The sequence below is a fragment of the Pinus tabuliformis genome, chromosome 1_2 (genome assembly GCF_031772625.1).
Source record: "Pinus tabuliformis cultivar Carrire ecotype Pingquan chromosome 1_2, CPIR1, whole genome shotgun sequence".
NCBI classification, from domain to species: Eukaryota; Viridiplantae; Streptophyta; class Pinopsida; order Pinales; family Pinaceae; genus Pinus; species Pinus tabuliformis.
In genome coordinates this window covers 685,134,591-685,156,342 of record NC_142298.1, presented here as the reverse complement: position 1 = coordinate 685,156,342, position 21,752 = coordinate 685,134,591, and positions in this window count along the sequence as shown.

Genomic DNA, 21,752 nt, shown 5'->3' with positions numbered 1-21,752 from the left:
CATCTTAGCCAATAGTCCCCAAGCCAAAGAAGAAAAGAGTTGTTCACAGTTCGACCATTAAAAAGCTAAAAATTGCTCCACCACCTCCAGTTGTCGACCTTACTGATGAGGTCAAGCACTCAGTTTCCGCATCTCCCATAATCGAAGAGATTCCTACCACCACCTCCACTGCCTTACATCAGTCGCAAGAATCCTCCCTGCACACAGCCTCCACCTCTGCGACCCTGTCAAAAACCCTCATGTCCACCCAATGACGAACAACTTTTGAAATAGAAGTTGAGTCAACAGGGCAGGCAAATGGCACCTCTTCTGCTAGCGGTACATAGCCAACATCACTTGCATCACTACTACTTGGGTTGGACCCACCACCAGGGGGAAGCCTAGACACTATTCCATGGGAAGAGAGGGTTGAGCCGTACTAGCCACTTTTTCCTATAAATCTCACAGTGGTCTCGAACCCTAGCATTGTGCCCCCCACTCCACAGTTCACTCTGCAGTCACAGCAAATTGATTCACCCACCTCCAACTCTGAAAAATCCATCGCCAGCGTCCTACCCATACAATAGCATTTCCCTAAGCCCAGCATAATGCAAGATGACACATTATAGCACTAGTCGTCGGCATAGTTATTCACATTCATACAATAAGTAGCGCATAGGGCCGAAAAGATCCATGAGGACCTCGCCAAGGAGCATGAGAAGCAGACAAAGTGATTGCAAGAGGTAACAGAAGAACACGATCACCTTAGGAAAACGACTACAAATTTACAATCCTAGGTTGACTAGGTCATGCAGAGATTCCGGTTATTATGGACAATGATCATTGATGAAAACACAAAGGCGCCAACGGAAATCACAACCTGCACATTAGTAAACTGTTGCGACCACATCCAGGTGGCATGCTCGAATCTAGTAGCCACTAATGCCAACATCAAAAGGAAGTTAGAGATGGTAAGATTAGCACTGCCAGACCCGGTAGAGATATAGACAAGGACTTTCAATGGTAAAATCAATGAAGTGGAAGTAAAAAATCAAGCACTAGTCGATGCCCTCACGGATGGCAACGCTTTGATGAATAGAGTTCATGATTGGCCATGAAGCCTGGAACTGAAAAATAACTTGGTCTACCCAATCAGAGAGCGAATATAGACATTATTTTCCAGAACAAAGAACTGCACAGACCCTGCCCACCCGCAGTAGATCAATGACCAGATCGACACAATCCAGGCCCAAGTTGATCAAATGGAGTAAGAGTCAACAAAAACAAAGAAGGTGATTAGAGACTTGCAGCCATCGGTCTGTATGCATTTCCTAACTCTAAAAGATGTTTGTGACTCTAGCGGAAAACAATGGGACAACCTACAAAGCCAAGGGCCAGCGGAGTTAATGTCAAATATGGCTGAAGAATTCACTCAACGCGCTGATGCAATCCTTGCTAGATGGGAAACTGCCATTTAGAGGTATAGAGAATTCAGGTAGCAAAGCACGACAACTGTTCTAGAGTTGGATCCTTCATTTGAAGTGGGGGAGCCTTAGAAGGAGGAAAGTGCAGTGGGAGTAGATGCCACCTTGCAAGCATTGGTCGAAGCGAAAGAAGCACTAGCCTAGCAATTAACAAAACTAGTGCAACTAACATTGCAGCCACCAACCAAAGAACCCATGGAAATACCAGTAGGGTTGGCCGAGGTTGAAATGAATTTTACTCGGGGACGAGTCAAAGAATTGTGGTCGGGGCATGTTGGGTCCTTCATTCTGATTTTGAAAAGGTTTTGATCATTTTGGCGGGCCAGAGAACGGGGAGGAAATAGGTGACAGCAATGGTTAGCTTGCGAGAAGGGCAGCTAGACCGGAAAATAGGAACATGCAGTTGCAGAGGGGTCGCAGCAAGGTGGCAGTAGAAGACAAAGTTAGTTGAGCAGACAGGAACAAGGAGGGGCAGAACAGCCGAGCAGGAGCTAGTAGTCCAAGCAACAAAGAAGAATATAAAAGGAGAAGGCCCATAAGGAAGTGAGGTTGGTTGGGGGATGTTGTTGAGGTTGGTGTTGCAGAGAGGATAGTTGGATACGACAGACTGGTATCAGAATGCAAAAGATTAGCTGAACAAGACCTTTGAGCCAGAGAATGAGCTTGTGAGTCTTTAAACGTGTATTTCTTATATTCACCTGTGGCGAATGTTGAGATGTATTGTAATGTTGTAATGTTGAATTAATATAAAGGAAAGTCTAGACTGGTTGAAAAGCATAATGTGTATGAGTGTACATGATGTGGTGACCCACTTAAAATCTTGAAATGTCCTATAAGATTCATGCATGTAGTAGTTTTTGTGTATTAAGTGGTATGTTGTTATCTTGAATATGTGTGTAATGTTATATATCTTTTATCGATTGGTGCTTCGGTTGGTGCTTCCTTGACTCCATGATGAACCCTTCTTATTTTTGGTCGTGGCATGCCTCGGGTGAGACTCCTTACCCCTTGGGTAAGGTTAAAATGATGGAATTTTCCTCGAATACAATGAACTCTTCCGTCCTCTTCAATAATTTTTCCAGCAGGGCTGTGATTGACACATAATTCCTAATGAAACGTCGGTAGTAGCCCATATGGCCTAGGGTTGACCTAAGCTACTTCACATTGCGCGACGGCTCCATGTTGATGATCGTCGCAACTTTCGTTGGGTATATGCATAGTCCATCCTTGCAGACGATATGGCCTAATAGTGTTCCAACGAGACTGTGAAAATACACTTCTTGAGGTTTAAAGGAATTTGCAATTGTGGCACCTTTCAAACATAACCCTTAGTAAGTTGGTGTGTTTCTTCCGCAGACTATATATTGTCTAGTCATCCATGTACACCTCCATAAATCTATGAATGTATTCTCGAAATGCAACGATTACAATTCTTGAGAAGACTGTTGGTGCATTATTCAATCCGAAGGTAATTACGTTGTACACATATGACCCCCATTCGGTAGTGAATGTTGTTTTCTTTTTATCCACCTTGGCTACCCAAACTTGATGGCAGCTCGAGAATCCGTCTGTAAATGAATATGCTTCATCACCCACCACATTGTCTAGGATCTCATCACTGAAGGGTGTCAAGAATGGGTCATGCACACATGCATTATTGAGACTTTTATAATCAACGCATACTCATATTTCAGTCTCATGTTTATTGTTTTGTATGACTATTGGACTTATCCACTCTGCTTCATCTACCAGAAATATGATCCCTGCTTCCAACATTTTGTTGATTTCTTTCTTAACCTTCTCCTTCACCCTTGGGTTCAGTCTATATGGCATGTGCTTTACCAGATGGGCATCCGGCCTTAGAACAATCTTCATCTCCCCTATGTCTCCTTTAATCCCCTTCAGCTCTGCTACTGAAGCTGGAAACAAGTCCTGGTACTCCTGTAGTAGGTCAAAAATTTCTCTCGTGGTCTGTTCATCCCAGTAATCCCCTACAGACACCATTTTGGGTTTATCCTCCATCCCAATATTTTGTTTTCTCAGTTTCATCGGTAGAAGGTGAGCGCCTTCTCTTGAGGGACTTTCCTGGATGTCTCTCTCTCCTTCTATTTCCTCGAAGGTCAGGTGTCTCAATCCTTATAAACCATCCTCTTCTGGCTCTACATCCACCTTTTCATAGGTCAGGTATTCTAGAGAGTTCATGTCGTACAGATACTATAGAGAACTTTCATCATGACAACCTTCAACTAACTTTCCTGGGGCGAACATAACCCTTTTTATCGCATGGAGTTTCTTAGTCATGCATTCATCGTCACCTCTGAATGAAAAGATGCTAACGAATTGTGCCTCCAAAACATCCCAATCCACCATTTGTCGACGAAGTTCCTCCTGTATGTACCAAGCTCAGGGAATAGTTCCTAGGGTATGTATGAATATATGTACCCACAGATCCTTCGGTATTCCCTGGGTCTTCCAGTCTTGAATGCAGGCCTTGATGTGCCTTTCAGGACTTGAATTCCCTTTGTACTTCATGTTATCTTGTGGTTGGTCTTCATCCTAGGTGAATCTTTCCCTCAGTGCTTGCTTAATGGTTTCCCAGTTTGGTAGTGTGATGTGGTGGGTTATCTGCCATCTTGCCCGTGTTTCCATGAGCACAATATCAAGAAAATAAATCTTTTGATCTTCCCTTATTTCATTGTCTACCTTGTTCAAGAAGATTTCCACAAGTTCAATGTCGTATTACTTGGGATAGTCACTTATCTTTTTTTCTATCCAATATACTCGGCTTATCATTTCACAGCGACTGGTGTTTATTTCATATCCTCCTTGCTACCATGCGTCCCATGCAACTTCTAAACAAGTATCTGAGCTTTGAATACTTCTCCAGTTGATAGATCCTCTTACAGTAGGATTTATGTAGTCCTCCCTTTTTCCACCTTTTAAGGTGTATAGTTGGTCCAACATTCCTAGTTCATCCCTATCATCTACAGGTTCTGTGAACCTGGGCCCTTGATATAGATCCAAGGGTTGGATCACCCTCATTCATTCAGCTTTGAAAATCATCATCTCTTTCTTTAGGTCGATGACAGCATAGTTTTCATAGGCCTAGTTGATCCCAAGGAGCGTTGGTTATGGATCCTTATCTCCCATTATGCTAATCACCTCAAATTCAGTGTGCATCTTCATCTCCACCACTTCTACCTCTACGTTTTCTAGCCTTCCAATGGGTAGTATACAATACTAGTTTTCCATTCTTAGTAGATTCAGTGAGTATTTCAGTTGTGGCTTCCCCATTGCCTCCCATGTTTTCCTAGACAGGATTTTTACATCTGATCCCAGGTCTAGCATTGTGTCCTTCATCTGGAATACTGCACCCTAAGCATTAATTTAGAATTCCTTCTCGCTTCTCTTCTTGTTTTGACAAACTCTTCTGGAATTATTTTCTGGTAGGTTGACCGGTGGTTGTTCCACTTCCCCTTCCTCCACTTATAATGCGGCCTTTAAACTTTTCCGCAACTCATTTAACATCTATTCATCTTTAGTGATCTGCAGGAATAATTTAAACCATTCTTCAATCGGTTGGTTGCAATCAAGTACATGGCCATTCTATCTCTGGCTTTCCTTCCTCTCAATAATCCCCTCGAACAGCTTAGCTACCTCATGATAACACTGCTTTTGGCACTCAGTCTGATATGATTTCTTTGGAGATGTCGCTCTAACAATTAAGGGTGGGTCCGTTGTACTACAATCCTCCCCCATTTTATTTCCTCCTCTTGTAACTATGTTAATATTGGTTGTTGGAATACCGTCATCGGTATGAGGTTCGGCATTAACCAGGTTAGCCCCCCTCTGCTTGGTCCTTTCCTCCCATTTTGCAATGAGTTCTGGGCAATCCTCCGTGGCATGAGTATTAATCTTGCATTGTGAGCACCATGGTCTCCTAGGGAGCAGGCATTCCCTGGCGATGTGTCCTTCCTAGTCACAGTTGTAACACCTTACGGGGCCTCTCCCTCCCGTTCTTCCTCCTCTCCCATTTCCTCCTCATCCTCCTCAGTTTGACTCATTAATCTTGAACGTCGACCTGTCCAGCCGCTTTACTAGAGCATCCAGTGCCTAGCACTGGTCAGTGTGATGTGTTGTAGATTCACATAACTCACAGTAGTTGTTATTGGGGATGTTGGAGTACTTCTACAGTATTGAGAACATCCGTGGTAGATGTCCATAAATTCTATAGATCTCGCAATAGTCTTGGTTATTCCATCCTGGAAAAATGCCTTGCACTCATATTGTCGCAACTCTTGTGGTTGGTGGGGTCCCTGATGATCCCGCACCTCCCTGGATGATTAATTCCTCGCAACCTTGGGCATTTTGTCACGACATGCCCTTCCACCATGCGGTGTGTGCACCATATGTTGGTTCTGGCTGGTCACACTGGTTGAAGATCCTTCAGTTTCTCTATTAAAGTTGTGATGTGATTTTGAAGAACCATGATTGATAGATCCTGCAAACTCGTCCCTCCCCAATATTCATGAGGATATCCAGCCATGGCCTCTATGTGTGATGCTTGCTCCAAAGCATCTTGGAGAGTTTCAATTTTCTATTGTGTTAGTGGCGTTCTGGTGAGGGGCAGGAGTGCCTTGATAAACCAGTCCCGCTGGTGGTTCGGGTCTAGAGTGTAACTCAACTTAGCAATGGCATCCTTAAACCTTTGCATGAGTTCCCAAGTCGTTTCACCCTCCTTCTGCTTGATCTCCCACAGTTCTAATAGCCCTTGTTGATCTATCTGGGGTACTTTGAATTCTTGCATGAATCCTCTCTTGATATCATCTATCATGGGATTATGGTTTTGCTCCGCCCATTTTATAAACCAACACAAATCTCTCTCCCTCAATGTGGTCTAGAACTACATTGTCCTAAAATTGTCTGGAGTCTGACGTGCTCTCCAAATAGCTTCATAGAGGTACCAGTGTTGTTCCACGTCTTCGGTTCCCCTCCCCGCAAACTCTGGATATCTGGTAAATGATCCCGCCATGTTTACTTGGGTATGAGCTAGCAACATGAACCCTTTGTTCCTTGGCTGTTGGGATCCTTGTAGTCCCAAGTTACTAATACTACTAGTTCCCTTGTTGCTTCCAATATTAAAACTGGCCTTATATTTCTCGCACATGCTATGTACCCATATTGGCTTGGCTAATTTAATAACATATTTCTCTAGATTTTATTAAGGTATTAGGGGAATATCGGGAGGGATGATACCTGTATTTGGTTGGTATTGTTGTTGACTCCTAGTGGTGTTGGGTGTGGAGCCTGATTATCTTTTGTATTCAAACGTTTCAGCCGGATGTATACCCCAGGAAGACTGTACATCCCTCCACGCTGGGGGGGGCGGGTGCGGGGGGGGACTTGTCTCCCCCTCGGCTGGGGGGTCTGGGGGTCAGTAGTCCCCCGGCGAGGGCTCAAGGATAGTGCCCCCGAAGCTAAAAATAGATGTAAAAGTTCCTTGTAAAAGTCTAGTAATTTCTAGTCAATCTGGGCCGTTCATTAGGTGGATGATCTAACGGTAGAAGTTCTGTTTAATTTAGGGTTTTTTGCCCTAGAAGGCAACCCCTATATGAGGGAATTGTATTGCGTCTATATATATATGTATTCTGAGTGAGGAAGAGAGAGAAGATTGAGAGCAAAGAGGGTGTTACAGTGGATCTGTTGTAGGTTGTATCTCTTCAGTTTGCTGGATAATATAATAAAATAATGACTGGCTGTTTCTTCGTGGATGTAGCCCAAATTGGGTGAACCACGTATATCTGTGTCTCTCTTATTTTATGCATTTTCTGTGTTTATACTTTTGCAATATTTTATGTGTCCCATTGCTCTGTAATATATAATTTTCCAACAACTGGTATCAGAGCCGAAGGTCTATTTGGCTAATGAACTCGCAGGAGAGAAGGGTTCCTAGTTCGAGTGGGAGCAATGGCGGAAGATGGTAGTTTTAGGGTCGAAAAATTAAACAACCAAAACTACCAGCTGTGGAAGATGCAAATGGAAGATTATCTGTATCAGAGAGATCTGTACCTACTATTGAGCGGAAAGACAAAGAAGCTGATGAGTATGACAGACACAGAATGGGATATTCTCGACAGAAAGGCACTTGGAACAATACGGCTGTGCCTAGCAGCATCGGTAGCATTTAATATTTCAAAGGAAACGACAAAACAGGGTTTAATGTCGGCATTGGCCAAACTATATGAAAAACCCTCGACCTCAAATAAGGTATTTCTTATGAAGTGTTTATTTAATATGAATATGTCAAAGGGTGGATTTGTCGCTAATCATTTAAATGATTTTAATACTGTTACAGGTCAGTTAAGTTCTGTAGGGGTAAATTTTGATGACGAAGTTAGGGCTCTGTTATTTCTGTGCTCATTGCCAGAAAGTTGGAATGGCTTAGTTATGGCCATTAGTGACTCTCTCTCTGGATCTAGTACTTTAAAGTTTGATGATGTTGTCGGTGCAATCCTTAGCAAGGAAATGCAACGGAAAAGCTCCGATGAGACATTAGGTAATGATTTTGACTATAGAGACTAGAGGAAGAAAAATGGAAAGAGGAAAGAGCCCATGATATCGCAGTAAGTCAAGAAAAGGTAGATCCAAGTCCAAATCGGGGATAGTGTGTTGGAAATGCATGAAGAAAGGACACCTGAAGAAAGACTGCAAGTCTCGGAAGGGAAAAGAAGGAGACGCACAGTAAGAAGCTAATAATGAAGCAAATGTAACAGGTGATGTGTTGCAAGATGCTTTGATTCTTTCATTAGAAAATATTATTGATGCCTGGGTGGTAGATTCAGGGGCCTCATTCCATGCCACACCTGATAAGAAACATTTTCATGATTATGTTCAAGGAGATTTTGGACAAGTTCGATTGGGTGATGATAAACCCTGTAAAATCGTTGGAATGGGTACAGTTTTCATAAAACAACAAAATGGAAATTAGTGGCTATTGAAGGAGGTAAGGCATGTTCCAGATCTGAAGAAAAATCTGATTTCAACAGGGCAGTTGGGAGGTGAAGGTTGCGTAACTACTTTCACAGATAAAACCTGGAAGGTCACTAAAGGATCCTTGGTAATAGCGAAAGGAGGAAAGGTTGGTACATTGTATTTATGCAATAGTATTTCTAATTTTGTTAATGCTTTAACCTCTACAGGAGAAGATATGGCATTGTGGCATCATAGGCTCGAGCACATGAGTGAGAAGGGGATGCAGATTCTTCACTCAAGAAATTTGTTGCCAGGTTTGAAGCATGTTGATTTAAAATTTTGTGAGAGCTGTGCTTATGGAAAACAGAAGAGAATTAGATTCCTTAGAGTTGTAAAAGAAAAGAAGAGCGAAAATTAGAGCTTGTGCATACAGATGTACGGGGACCAGCTCAGGTATCATCTCTTGGTGGTTGTCGTTATTATGTTACTTTTATTGATTATGCAACTAGAAAAACTTGGATTTATTGTATTCGAAATAAATCTGATGTATTTGATACTTTCAAGAAATGGAAGGCTTTGGTTGAAAATGAGACAGGGAAAAGGTTGAAGTGTCTCAGATCAGATAATGGAGGTGAATATTGCAGCAAAGAGTTTGATAGGTACTATTCAGAGAATGGAATTCGCAGAGAGAAGACAGTTCCAGGAACACCACAAGAAAATTATGTGTCAGAAAGGATGAATAGGACAATCATGGAGCGTGTAAGGTGCATGAGATTGCATGCAGGATTGCCTTTACAATCTTGGGCAGATGTTATAGATACTATTGTTTATCTAATAAACAGAGGGCCTTCAAGTTCCTTGGATGGTGTTATTCCAGAGGAGGCATGGACAGGTAAAAAGGTAAACTACTCATTTTTAAAGACTTTTGGTTGTGAAGGTTTTGTCCACATTAACAAAGAAAATAGAACAAAGCTTGAGGCAAAATCAAAGAAATGTACCTTTATTGGATATGGTGTTAATGATTTTGGTTATCGCTTATATGATTATGAAAATCACAAAATCATTAGGAGCAGAGATGCAATATTCAATGAAAAGGTCTTGATAAGAATCAGTTGAAGGAAAAGAAACAAGAAAAAGAAAACAGAGAATACACAGTGCTTGACAATATCACAGGAAAAGTGATGGTGCCCGAAAATCATAATGATCAATAGCCAGAACAATAACCACAATAGCAACAAGCACTTCAAACACCTGAAAGTGGTGTTAGAAGATCTACCAGGATAAGTAGACCCCCTAAACAATACTCTCCTTCATTATATTATGTATTGTTGACTGATTCTGGTGAACCAGAATGTTATGAAGAAGCAGTGCAAGTAGAAATCAGGAAGAAGTGGGAGCAAACCATGAAAGAAGAGATGGACTCCTTAGCACATAACCAGACTTGGGACTTAGTCGGGTTGCCTGCAGGTAAAATAGCATTGCAGAATAAATGGGTTTACAGGCTGAAGGAAGAAGATGGAGGAAAACAGAGGTGCAAAGCTAGACTTGTAGTGAAGGGGTTTGCATAGAAGAAAGGTAATGATTTTGATGAAATATTTTCTCATGTTGTTAAAATTACTTCAATCAGAACTATTTTAAGTCTAGTAGCAGTTGAAGATTTGCATCTTGAGTAGTTAGATGTAAAGACAGCCTTTCTCCATGGGGATTTGGAGGAAGAGATATATATGCAGCAGCCACAAGGATATGAGGTAAAAGGGAAGGAGAAACTAGTGTGTGGGTTGAAGAAGAGATTGTATGGCTTAAAACAGGCTCCAAGGCAGTGGCATCTAAAATTTGACAGGTTTATGTTTGAACAAGGTTATACTAGATGTCACTCTGATCATTGTGTTTATCTCAAAAGGAAAAATGATGGCAGCTATATTATATTGTTATTGTATGTAAAAGACATGCTTGTTGCAGGTTCTAACATGCAGGAAATAAATGTGCTCAAAAGGAAATTGGCAAAATCATTTGCAATGAAGGATTTGGGTGCTGCAAAACAAATCCTTGGCATGCGAATAACTAGAGACAGGAAGAATTGCAAATTAACATTGTCTCAAAGTGAGTACATAGAAAAGGTGTTGAAAAGGTTTAATATGCAGAATGAAAAACTAGTTAGTATACCTTTGGATAGCCATTTGAAATTAAGGATGCGTGTCCCAATACTCAGGAAGAAATGGCTCATATGTCTAAATTTCCATATGCTTCAGCAGTTGGAAGCTTAATGTATGCAATGGTATGCACAAGGCCTGATATTGCACATGCAATGGGAGTTGTAAGCAAGTACATGAACAATCCAGGAAAAGAACATTGGATGGCCGTGAAGTGGATTCTCAGGTATTTGAGAGGTACCACAAATCAAGCATAATGCTTTGGTGGTTCAAACATTGCTCTACAACGATATGTTGATGCAGATATGGCAGGTGACAGAGATAACACGAGGAGCACTACAGGATATGTGTTTACTATTGATGGAATAGCTATCAGCTAGGTCTCAAAACTACAAAGTGTTGTTGCACTCTCAACAACAGAAGCAGAGTATATTGCTGCTACAGAGGCTAGTAAAGAAATGATTTGGTTACAAAGGTTTCTGGATGAATTGGGTAAGAAGCAGAGTTGGGCAGGTTATGCAGTGACAACCAGAGTGCCATACATCTTGCAAAGAACTCTGCATTTCATTCCAAGACTAAGCATATACAGCTCAAGTACCATTTCATACGGTCAGCGTTGGAAGATGGACAGTTGAAGCTGGAAAAGATACACACTAGCCAGAATCCTGCAGAAATGTTAACAAAAGTTGTAACCAGGGAGAAACTGAGAATCTACTTAGTTTCAATTGGTCTTCAAGTCTGATGAAGAAGATGAGAAATAGCCAGGTCCAAAGTGGAGTCATTGTTTAGCAAATGAAGCAGCGGTGTAGTTGCTATAATCAGTCTCCAAGTGGGAGATTATTGGGTGTGGAGCCTGATTATCTTCTGTATTCAAAGTTTTCAGCTGGATGTATACCCCAGGAAGACTATACACCCCTCCACATGGGGGGTGCAGGGGGGACTTGTCCCCCCCGGTTGGGGGGTCCGGGGGCCAGCAATCCCCTGGCGGGGGCTCTGGGGCAGTGCCCCCAAAGCTAAAAATAGATGTAAATTTGCCTTGTAAAAGTCTAGTAATTTCTAGTCAATCTAGGCCATTCATTAGGTGGATGATCTGACGGTAAAATTTATGTTTAATTTAGGGTTCTTTTCCCTAGAAGGCAACCCTCACTATATATGAGAGAATTCTATTGCGTCTATATATATCTATATCCTAAGTGAGGAAGAGAGAGGAGATTGAAAGCGAAGAGGGTGTTACAGCGGATCTACTGTAGGTTGTATCTCTTCAGCTTGTTGGATAATATAATAAAAGAAGGATTGGCTATTTCCCCGTGGATGTAGACCAAACTGGGTGAACCACGTATATCTATGTCTCTCTTGTTTTATGCGTTTTCTGTGTTTATATTTCTGCAATATTTTATGTGTTCCATTGCTCCGTAATATATAAGTTTCTAACAAGTGGATGCTTCTCCTTCATCAAATAATCTTCTCATAATGTTGCCCATGTCCTCTTCTTTCTCCTCTTCATACTCACTCATCACTTTCTCCTGCACCATCGCTCTCGCAACCTGTAAGGAAGGACCCTTTTCACCCTCCTGTCTAATATACCTTTTGTTGCCAATCTTGCTCTATTCTGCATCTACTTTCTCTCCCCCTTCATCTTGAGGTTTTCTCAACACACTCCTACTTGATGGGGTCCCATATTTCTTTTCTTCAGATTCTAAACAACTCTTGCCTGCCACTTATCAACTAGTAGATCTCTCCTTTGTGCTCTAATATATCTAGCCTTCTTCAACTCTTCCATTCCTTCAGCAACATCTCTATTCCCCAACCAGCAGCATTCCCCCCTTAGGTCCTTCCCCTAGTACTGGGATTTTACGTTACCATCTTTGTGGTGGGTGAGGGCAGTAGTCCTTCTTCTACCATAAACATCTTAATCCACATCGGTACTTCCCTCATCAACCTTCCTCTTAATCTGGATCCAAATATCACTTCTGCCTTTGAGAAGGATTGATAACTCTCGGTGAAAAACTCGACTATATATCCTTCCACCATAGTCTTTACCCAAAATTCGACTGCTCTGGTTAGATCATTGTCTAACTGCTGAAGTAGTATGAGATCTAAGGGAGTCCAACTGCGGTGAACTATCATTGACCTCCCTGACCAAGTCTGCCCTTTCAGTATTCTTAACCAATTGTACAAGTCTTCTGGAAACTTGCACCAGAATATCTCATATTGGTCATTGGTACCATCAACATATAAAATCCCTTCACTCACCTTGCCGATCGGTTGATTCTTGTGGATAGCTTGCTCTGCTACAAACTGATCTACTTTATGATTCCACCAATCCCTGATCTCTTTCTTGAATATCCTCGACACCATATTTCGAACCAGTTTTTGTAACTTTAGGTCCCAACAACAGAACCATTTGTTGGCATGAAAGAGTCATTGGGGGGAGAATACCCTGGTTTCAAGTGCGGAGAGCCAACAATGATTCAATTTAGTCTAGGACGATGTCAAAATTTTCACCTTACCCAAGGGGTAAGGAGTCTCACCTTAGGCGTGCTGCGACCAAAAAAAATAAGGGTTCATCACGGAGTCAGGAAGCACTAAATGATAAAATATATATGACATTATACACATATTCAAGATAACATCATACCATCTAATACATAGAAACTACTACACGCATGAACCTTATAGGACATTTCAAGATTTTAAGTGGGTCACCACATCATGTACACACATACACATTATGCTCCACAACCAATATAGACTTTCCTTTATATTAATTCACCATTAAAACATTACAATACATCTTGGCATTCGCCACGGGTGAATATAATAAATACCCGTTTATAGATTCACAGGCTCGTTCTCTGGCTCAAAGGTCCTGCTCAGCTAAGATTATGAATTTTGATACTAGTCCGCTGCAACCGGCTATCCTCTCCATGATGCCAACCTTAATAGCCTCCCCCAACCAACCTCGCTTCCTTACGGACCTTTTCCTTTTATATTCTTCTCTTCTGCTTGGACTGCTAGTTCCTACTCGACTGTTCTTCCACTCGGTTGCCCCTCCTCCTTCCTATGCGCTCAGCTACCTTTGTCTTCTGCTGCCACCTTGTTGAAACCCCTCCATAACTATCTGTTCCTGTTTTGTGGTCCAACTATCCTTCCTGCAACATAATCGTTGTTGTCACCCATTTCCTCCCCATTCTCTGGCCCACAAAAATGATCAAAACCTTTGCAAAATCAAAATGAAGGCCCCAACACAAGTATGTTCCATTTATCTTTAATCAAAATCATAGTAAATCATGTTGTTGGAAGAAAGAAAATGGTTTGGTCTAATTTTCTTGGAAGTATTGACCTCTTGCCACAAACTGGGTCACCATCAATCAAGGCAGATAAAGAAGAGACCAAGCAAGAAAATCCTAAGAAGGAGAGCACTTATTCAACCATGGAAATGAAGCCCATAAAGAAGGAAGGTGCTAAATCAAGCAAGTTGAGAACGAAAACTAACTTGTAAATCATAGAGGATGAGAAGGCAGACAAAGGAACAGAAGAACAAGTGACATCAACTCAACAAGCCATACTTAAGGTCAAAATTGAAGACATAATCCAAGATGAGTTTGTGATGAGACCAATAATAAGGTCTAGAGTTAAAAAAAACCAGGAAGAGGTAACCCCTCAAGCAATTGTGAAAATCTCTGAAGATAAGTAGGTAGATGTACATGTTGATGACAAAGTGGATGAGATCAAGGGTCCAAAAATGGTGCAATATGATCATGAGGAGGACATAGCACCAATTGAGACAGGTGTTGTGCAGTACAAAGATGAGGACCCTAAGATAATAAATATGAGAGAGGAATTTTTTAAAAACTAAATGAGAATAAAATTTATGGAGAAATATGATGAGCCTCATTATTGAGTAATTATATGGGCCTTAATTGGCCTTAATTCACCTCCTAGCTTAGTCAAACCAACTATTCTCACAACTTATTGCATATTTTTTATTATATTTTGTTTATGAAATAAGTTAGAGTTGGATATTTGGCTTTGTGGTCTAATGTGCATGTAATGCATGAATAAAGGGTAAAAGCAAGGAAAAATGCAGGTATAAAGGATAAAAGAAAAGAACTATGGAAAAGACTCGAATGGGACAAGGGAGAGTAACTATAGGAGGTAAATCCTCCTCATTTACTAGCCCTCCATTCAGATATTCCACCATCAGCTTGGAGTGCACACAACCATCACTTTGAAGACTGGAAGACAGCCGAGCATGTGAAAAGGACAGAAAATAGTTTATTTTAAGTTGGGAGCCAAGCATCCCTAATGAGATGGAACTCGTTAAAGAATTTAGATGTATAAATAGAGAGGCTTAGGACCTCATTAGAATTCAAAATTCTATTGTAAACCTCTATTTTATTTCTGAGTTGCAAAGACTTGTGACAGTTTGCTCTGTAATTCATGGTTTTTCTAATAAGAATGAGTTCTATTTAAGCCAGCTTTGAGTTAACTTCAAGGGTTGACGCTCTTAGGTTAGGGCTCTATCCAAGCAGCCATAGCTCCTCTTTACTGTACAGGTATGCTAGCATAAAGTTTTGTTCTGTTTATTTTCTTAAGTAGTTTCAGGGTCTTATGTTCATTTTCTCAAGTAGTTTTCTAGTTTTGATTCAATTGTTCAAGCAGCTTTCTGGTTTTGTTCATTTGTTTGAAAAACTTTCTGTTTCTATTCATTTGCTTCAGTAGCTGCATTGGCTTTAAGTTACTTCCATTTGTGTTTTTTAATTCATAGGTTAGTTAGAGGAAAAACATCACTATCAGGTTGTCCGCAGGTGTCTCAGCCTCATCTCCTCCCTCTGGGACCATGACTTGAGGAAGGGACCCTTTAGCAGCCCCGAAAACACAGGTCTCTGGTTCTCGAATGGGCTATGGAGTTCATTGTTTAAATACAGTTATTTGTTCACCCGCACTAGTTTTCTCTGTCATTTTCATTTGAAACCGCCTCCAGCACGTTCCTCATGCATTACTTCCTCGCAGTCCAATCACCAACAAACCTTCACAATCACCGTCTGACTCACTATTTTCTCCAACTGCTGCCCCGTGTGGAGTCCACCACTTAATTTATGGACTTTAAGTCCCCACCGTCTATCTGCCTTACCTAATCTGACAACTGTCACTTCACTCGATCACTTTAGGCACTTTAAACCCCATTGTCGATCTGTCTCCTGATCTGACAGCCATCGCATCACTCACTTGCAAACTAGCTTGGACCATCTCCACCGTTGATTTGCCTAGCCAGATCCGATGATTATTGCGTAATATTGTATGGATTTCTGTTCGATCATTATCTGCCTAAGGGCACGCAATAAGAGTGGTTTCCCCATGCTACGTGTCGCTTGAGGAGGCTAATCATGTGAAAATTTAGAAAACAACTTATAGCTCTAAGGGCATGAGAAATATAGCTTACCACCTCAACAAACCCACTACCATTTCCACATGTTTCTTTTTCCCATGATCTAATCTCCACCATCCATCTGCCGATTAATCCTATTTTTCCATCTCTTGACTTAGCCTCCACGATATAATCTCAGCCATCCATCCTGTTAGTTAACTGTGTTCACCCATCTACCTACATACCCTCCTACTATCTGAACTCAATCGTTCATTTGCCTTCCACCCGACTGATCCAATGGTTCTTATGCGTTGTTACTCCTTTACATCCTCTTTTGACCAATTTTGATCCTCGACTGCTCTTCTGCTTAAACACAGACTTAGCTTAGTTTCCTTTGCTTACCCCTTAGTCTAGTTTTGATGCTCTTTACTTCTGCAACTTAGATAATTAGCATTAGGTTAGTGTTAATTTAGCAATTTTGCTTAGCATAGACGTTTAATTTGTTAATTAGGTTATGGTGTAAATTTAGCATTTCATGTTGTTTTCTTCATTACTGCATCAGAGTAGCTCTCTCTTAGAATAGGTTTTCTCTCCTTCCATCAAAGAATTAAGCTTCTTCTGACCCTATAGAAGTTTGGCTTGGAACCCTTGGGGTCTCTTGCCAGACAAACAATGACAAATAGGCAGGACCTTCACTTCTACTTGTGCATATAGCACTGTCACCTCCAAGTTTGTACGAACCCCAAGTTGATAAGTAAAGCTGGTAGCCCTGGGAGTTGCAGCATTATTGTTGCAATACCTAGGCTCATCACTTTTTGGTTTCATTTCCGTGGAGGTGTCTATGTAGAATTACTTACTGCTTTCTTCTATTTTCTAGTCTCCAATTTTCTTTTCTTCTACTTCTAGTCTTCAAATTTCTTCCATTAGTTATATCTGCAAAAGTAATCTAGTTTCTTTCTTTCTTTCAGTTGTCATTATCTACTTTCCTTTCTATTCTTCAAGTACTTTATAGCTTTAACAAAATCTTACAAAAACCAACCCAAAAACATTTCCTTTCATGCCTCATGGGATTAGGGACAATTCTGGGAAATTCTTGTCAAATACCTCAACTGCATCCAACTGGCAACCTTCTCCCTTCTTCAGTGACGGTGAATTGGAAGACACTTTAGGTGAGAAACCTTACCTATTTGAGGAACCTATATAAGAAGAAGAAGAGGAAGAAACCATTCCTACTGAACCAATGGCTGGAAACCAAAATGGCAGGGGAGATATAGAGAGAATTGAGAGTGCCTTCCCCATCAGGGAAACCAATGGGGACACTAAGATGAAGAATATAAGCCCCTTTGCTCTACCTCATTTCCATGGCCTAGCCACAGAGGACCCTGACTCTTTCTTACTTGAGTTTGTTGTTATATGCTGAACCTATGACTATACAGATGATGAGAAATTAAAACTATTCCCATCTAACCTCAAGGATGTAGCATTACACTGGTTCATGGTTTTACCTCGAGATAGCATCACAACTTGGGCTCAGATGCAACAAATTTTTAACAACAAATATAGGGACTACTGTAGGTAAAAGGATACTAACGAAGAGATTTTTAGGATGACCATAGGCCAGGATGAATCCCTAGAAGACTATGAAGAAAGATTCCATCTTAGTTACAAAAGGTCCAGGTGCACACTTGACCCTGAGTCACTAAAGCTGGTCCTGCTTAGAGGAGTAAGGGAAGATCTTTTCGATACCTGACATATGATATCAGGAGGAGATGTCTACCAATTACCCTATGAGGATATCAAGACTATCTTTAGAGACCATTCTAGGTCAACCAAGAAGAAGGGTGGGGGTAGTCAACCTATGGCTAGTACATCATCCTCTAACTTATCCATCAAGGGTGAAATTGGAAATATGCTGGAAGACTTCAAAAGTGATATGTTGCAAACCCTTGCCTTGCAATTAGACACCATGAACATCAAAAGGAACCAAGAGGAAGAAAAAAGAGCCTTGGTCATCTTTTGTCCTACATGCACAGGAGGCATCCTAGGAATGAATATCCATTGAATTGTATTAAGATTTTCTTAGTCTGTGAAGAAAACCACTCCACAGACAAGTGCCCTTCTTCACCTGGACTCAACGCTATATATCAAGGAGCTGAAGGGGTCACTTAGCAACTTTTCTACATCAAACAAAGGAGACCTCCTGAGCCGAGACCATACCAGCAGGGTATGAAGGGTCATCCCATGCGTACTACAACCCCAACCAAGCCACAACTATACCTTCTTGGGGACCCCCTGCTCATCCTTCCTGGTCTACACCCCTTCCTTGGTCCTATGCATCTCAATTTTAATCCTAGCCAGCCAACTAGTCATTTCAACCTTATGTTTAGCCACAACCTCAGTGGAATACCCCACCCCAAGGGTGGAGGCCCCAATTCAACAATGTTCCAGCCCTATTGCCTCCACCACCTAACCAACCACAACTCATGCACTCTGCTCCACCTAAGCAACCCCATATGCCTACCTAGCCAAATCTGAACCCAAACAATAGGCAGTCTCAACAAGCATACAGTGGAGAGACATCATACCCAGCTTATGTCATATAAATCCAAGAGATCAACCTAAGATCTGGGAGAATTCTCCTAGACAACCAACCTTCCTCTCCACATAGGGAGGTTGAGGAAGAAAGAGAGGAAAGCAACCTTAAAGTAAATCCACCATTTCTTGAAATACTAGCCCAACCACTCTAGCTTACCCCAGAAGAAACTAAACTTCTGGGAGAATTGAAAAACCTATGTGTAAAGATCCCCCTTCTCCAGGCAATCAAAGATGTTACTATTTACAATAATTTGATTAAGGAGAAGTGCTTCAAGCATCCAAGAAGAAGAAAAAGGGATGTCCCTACCATTAATTTCAATGGGAAGTTGTCTGACTTAATGTTTGGTAGGTAATATGTCCAAAATATTTAGACCCTAGAAGCCCTGTAGTAGATGTGCACATCAATGGCACCATTGTCCCACACACTCTGATTGATCTTGGCATTTCCATTAATGTGATGAATAAGGACACCATGCTCAAGCTCAACCTCTAAGGGTCATTAAGGAAGACCACAATAGTTCTACAACTTGTAGACCATTCCACAGTCACCCTTGAGGGAATTGTGGAGGATGTGATGGTCTCCATTGACTCCTGGGAGTACCCTACAGATTTCCTAGTTCTCCAACCTAAGGCTAAGCTCATTGGTTACTCTCTCATCCTTGGGAGGCCATGGTTGGACACAGTTGATGCTTACATTATCTACAGATCTAGGAATATGACCATCAAGAATGGGCATATGTCCAAACAATTAGTCCTATACCCTCCTGCTCAACCTACCCTAGAGCATGATTTACCTTTATGGTTAGAGGAGGAGGAAGAAGATGAAGTTTATTCTACCCAACTTTATTCTTTTGAAACAACCATAGGAGGAGGACAGCAAGATGAGGATGACTTAATTAAACACCTGCTACAAAGTCCAACTCCTAGTTCACTGTCATTAGAAGAAGAAGTAAAGGAAGCCCAAAACAATCATCCAATTGACTTATGCTTGTCCAATTCCAATCCACTCCGTGTCAAAACCATAGGATTTGGCCCAAAGAAAACTTTGAACATTAATCCATCTCTTTCTACCTTAGAAGAGCAAAAGCTATGCAACATGTTAAGAGAGAACCTAGAAGCCTTTGCTTGGAGTTATAAGGAAATGAAGGGAGTATACCCCTCAGTGTGTGCTCACCACATATACATAAAGGAAGGTTGCAAGCCAGTCAGGAAACCACAAAGGAGGATGAATCCAGCTCTTAAATACATAGTCAAAGAAGAACTGCAAAAACTTCTAGATGTAGGATTCATTTACCCTATCTCAGACAGTGAGTGGGTCTCTCCTTTAGTGCTTGTTCCCAAGAAAAACGGTAAGTGGAGGATTTGTGTGGATTATAGGGAATTGAACAAAGCCATAAAGAAGGATCATTTTCCCCTACCCTTCATTGACCAAGTGCTATATGGCCTGGCAGGGAAGAAATTCTTCTCTTTCCTAGATGGATTCAGTGGGTATAACCAAATCCAAATCTGCTCGAAAGACAAGGATAAGACCACATTCACCTATCCTTGGGGTAATTTTTCCTATAGGGTCCTTCCTTTTGGCCTATGCAATGCTCCTGCCACTTTCTAGAGAGCATTCTTAAGTATTTTTGTTGAATTAGTACACAATGTTGTGGAAATCTATATGGATGATTTTACACCTTATGGTTGTGATTTCCAAGAAGTCCTGACTCACCTAGGCAAAGTATTACACAAACACATTGAAATGAATCTATCTCTCAGTCCAGAAAAGTGTGAATTATTAATGGCTGAAGGGACTGTGCTAGGTCATTCAATATCTCAGTAAGGACTACAGGTGGCCCCAAACAAAATAACAATCCAAAGGGTCCCACCTCCACAAAAGCAGAGAGATGTCAGAAATTTCTTAGGATTGGTTGGATACTACCGAAGGTTCATAAAGGACTTCAACAAGTTGGCCTCTCCTTTGTTTGGATTGTTGGCCAAATATTCTAAGTTTATATGGTCAAAGAGTTGTCAAGAGGCCTTAGACATTATAAAGGGTAATTTAACCACTACACCAATCCTTAAAGGCCCAGACTGGGCCCTCCCTTTTCATATTCATGTTGATGCCTCACACAAAGCCATAGGAGCAACCTTAGGTCAAGAAGAGGAGAAATTTCCCTATGTAATCTATTTTATTAGTAAGAACCTATCAAAGGTTAAGCTAAACTATATTGTGACCGAAAAGGAACTCCTGGATGTTTTGCATTCATTGAACAAATTTAGGCATTACATTACAGGCTATCAAACATTTGTGCATATTGATCATGCTGCAATCAAATATTTAATGAATATACCAGATGTGAATGCTAGAATCATAAGATGGTTGATTTTATTACAACAGTTTGATCTAACTATTGTTGATAAGCCTGGTAAGGAAAATGTTTTTGTTGACTTTCTATCTAGGATGAATCTGCCTGCAGGTGAATAAGGAATGGTGAATGACCAGTTACCAAATGAGCATTTGTTTGCTCTTTCAGTTCTCTCCCCATGGTTTGCTGATATAGCAAACTATCTGGTATCATCACAGTTCCCACCAAACTTTCCCTCCAAATAAAAGAGCAAGATAATCAAAAATAGTTCCCCCTTCACCTAGATTGGGGGAAATCTGTTCAAACTTGGTCCAGATCAAATCTTAAGAAGGTGTGTAAGGGAAGAGGAATTCTTTGACATCCTTTTGACCAGTCATGATGGGCCTTGTGGAGGTCACTTTGCAGCAAAGATGATAGCATTCAAAGTGTTGCAAGTAGGCTATTATTGGCCTACTCTTCATCAGGGTGTGAAAAAGTATATTAGTTAGTGTGATCGGTTCCAGAGGATGGGGAAGCCTAGTCCAAGAGATGAAATGCCCCTACAACCTCAAGTGACTTTCAAGCCATTTGACAAGTGGGGCATGGACTTCATTGGGCCTATCAACCCTCCTTCAAAGCAGAAACAACACATCATTGTGATTATTTGACTAAGTGGGTTGAAACCAAAGCAATTAAGGCAACAACAGAAGAAAAGGTGGTTGAGTTCCTAAGGGAGAATATATTCTACAAATTTTTGGTACCCTAAAGAGCTAGTCATAGACCAAGGTAGCCAGTTTACCTCCAACATGATTGAAGAACTGCTTAGCCATCACAAAATCAAGCATAGGACCTCCACTCCTTATCATCCACA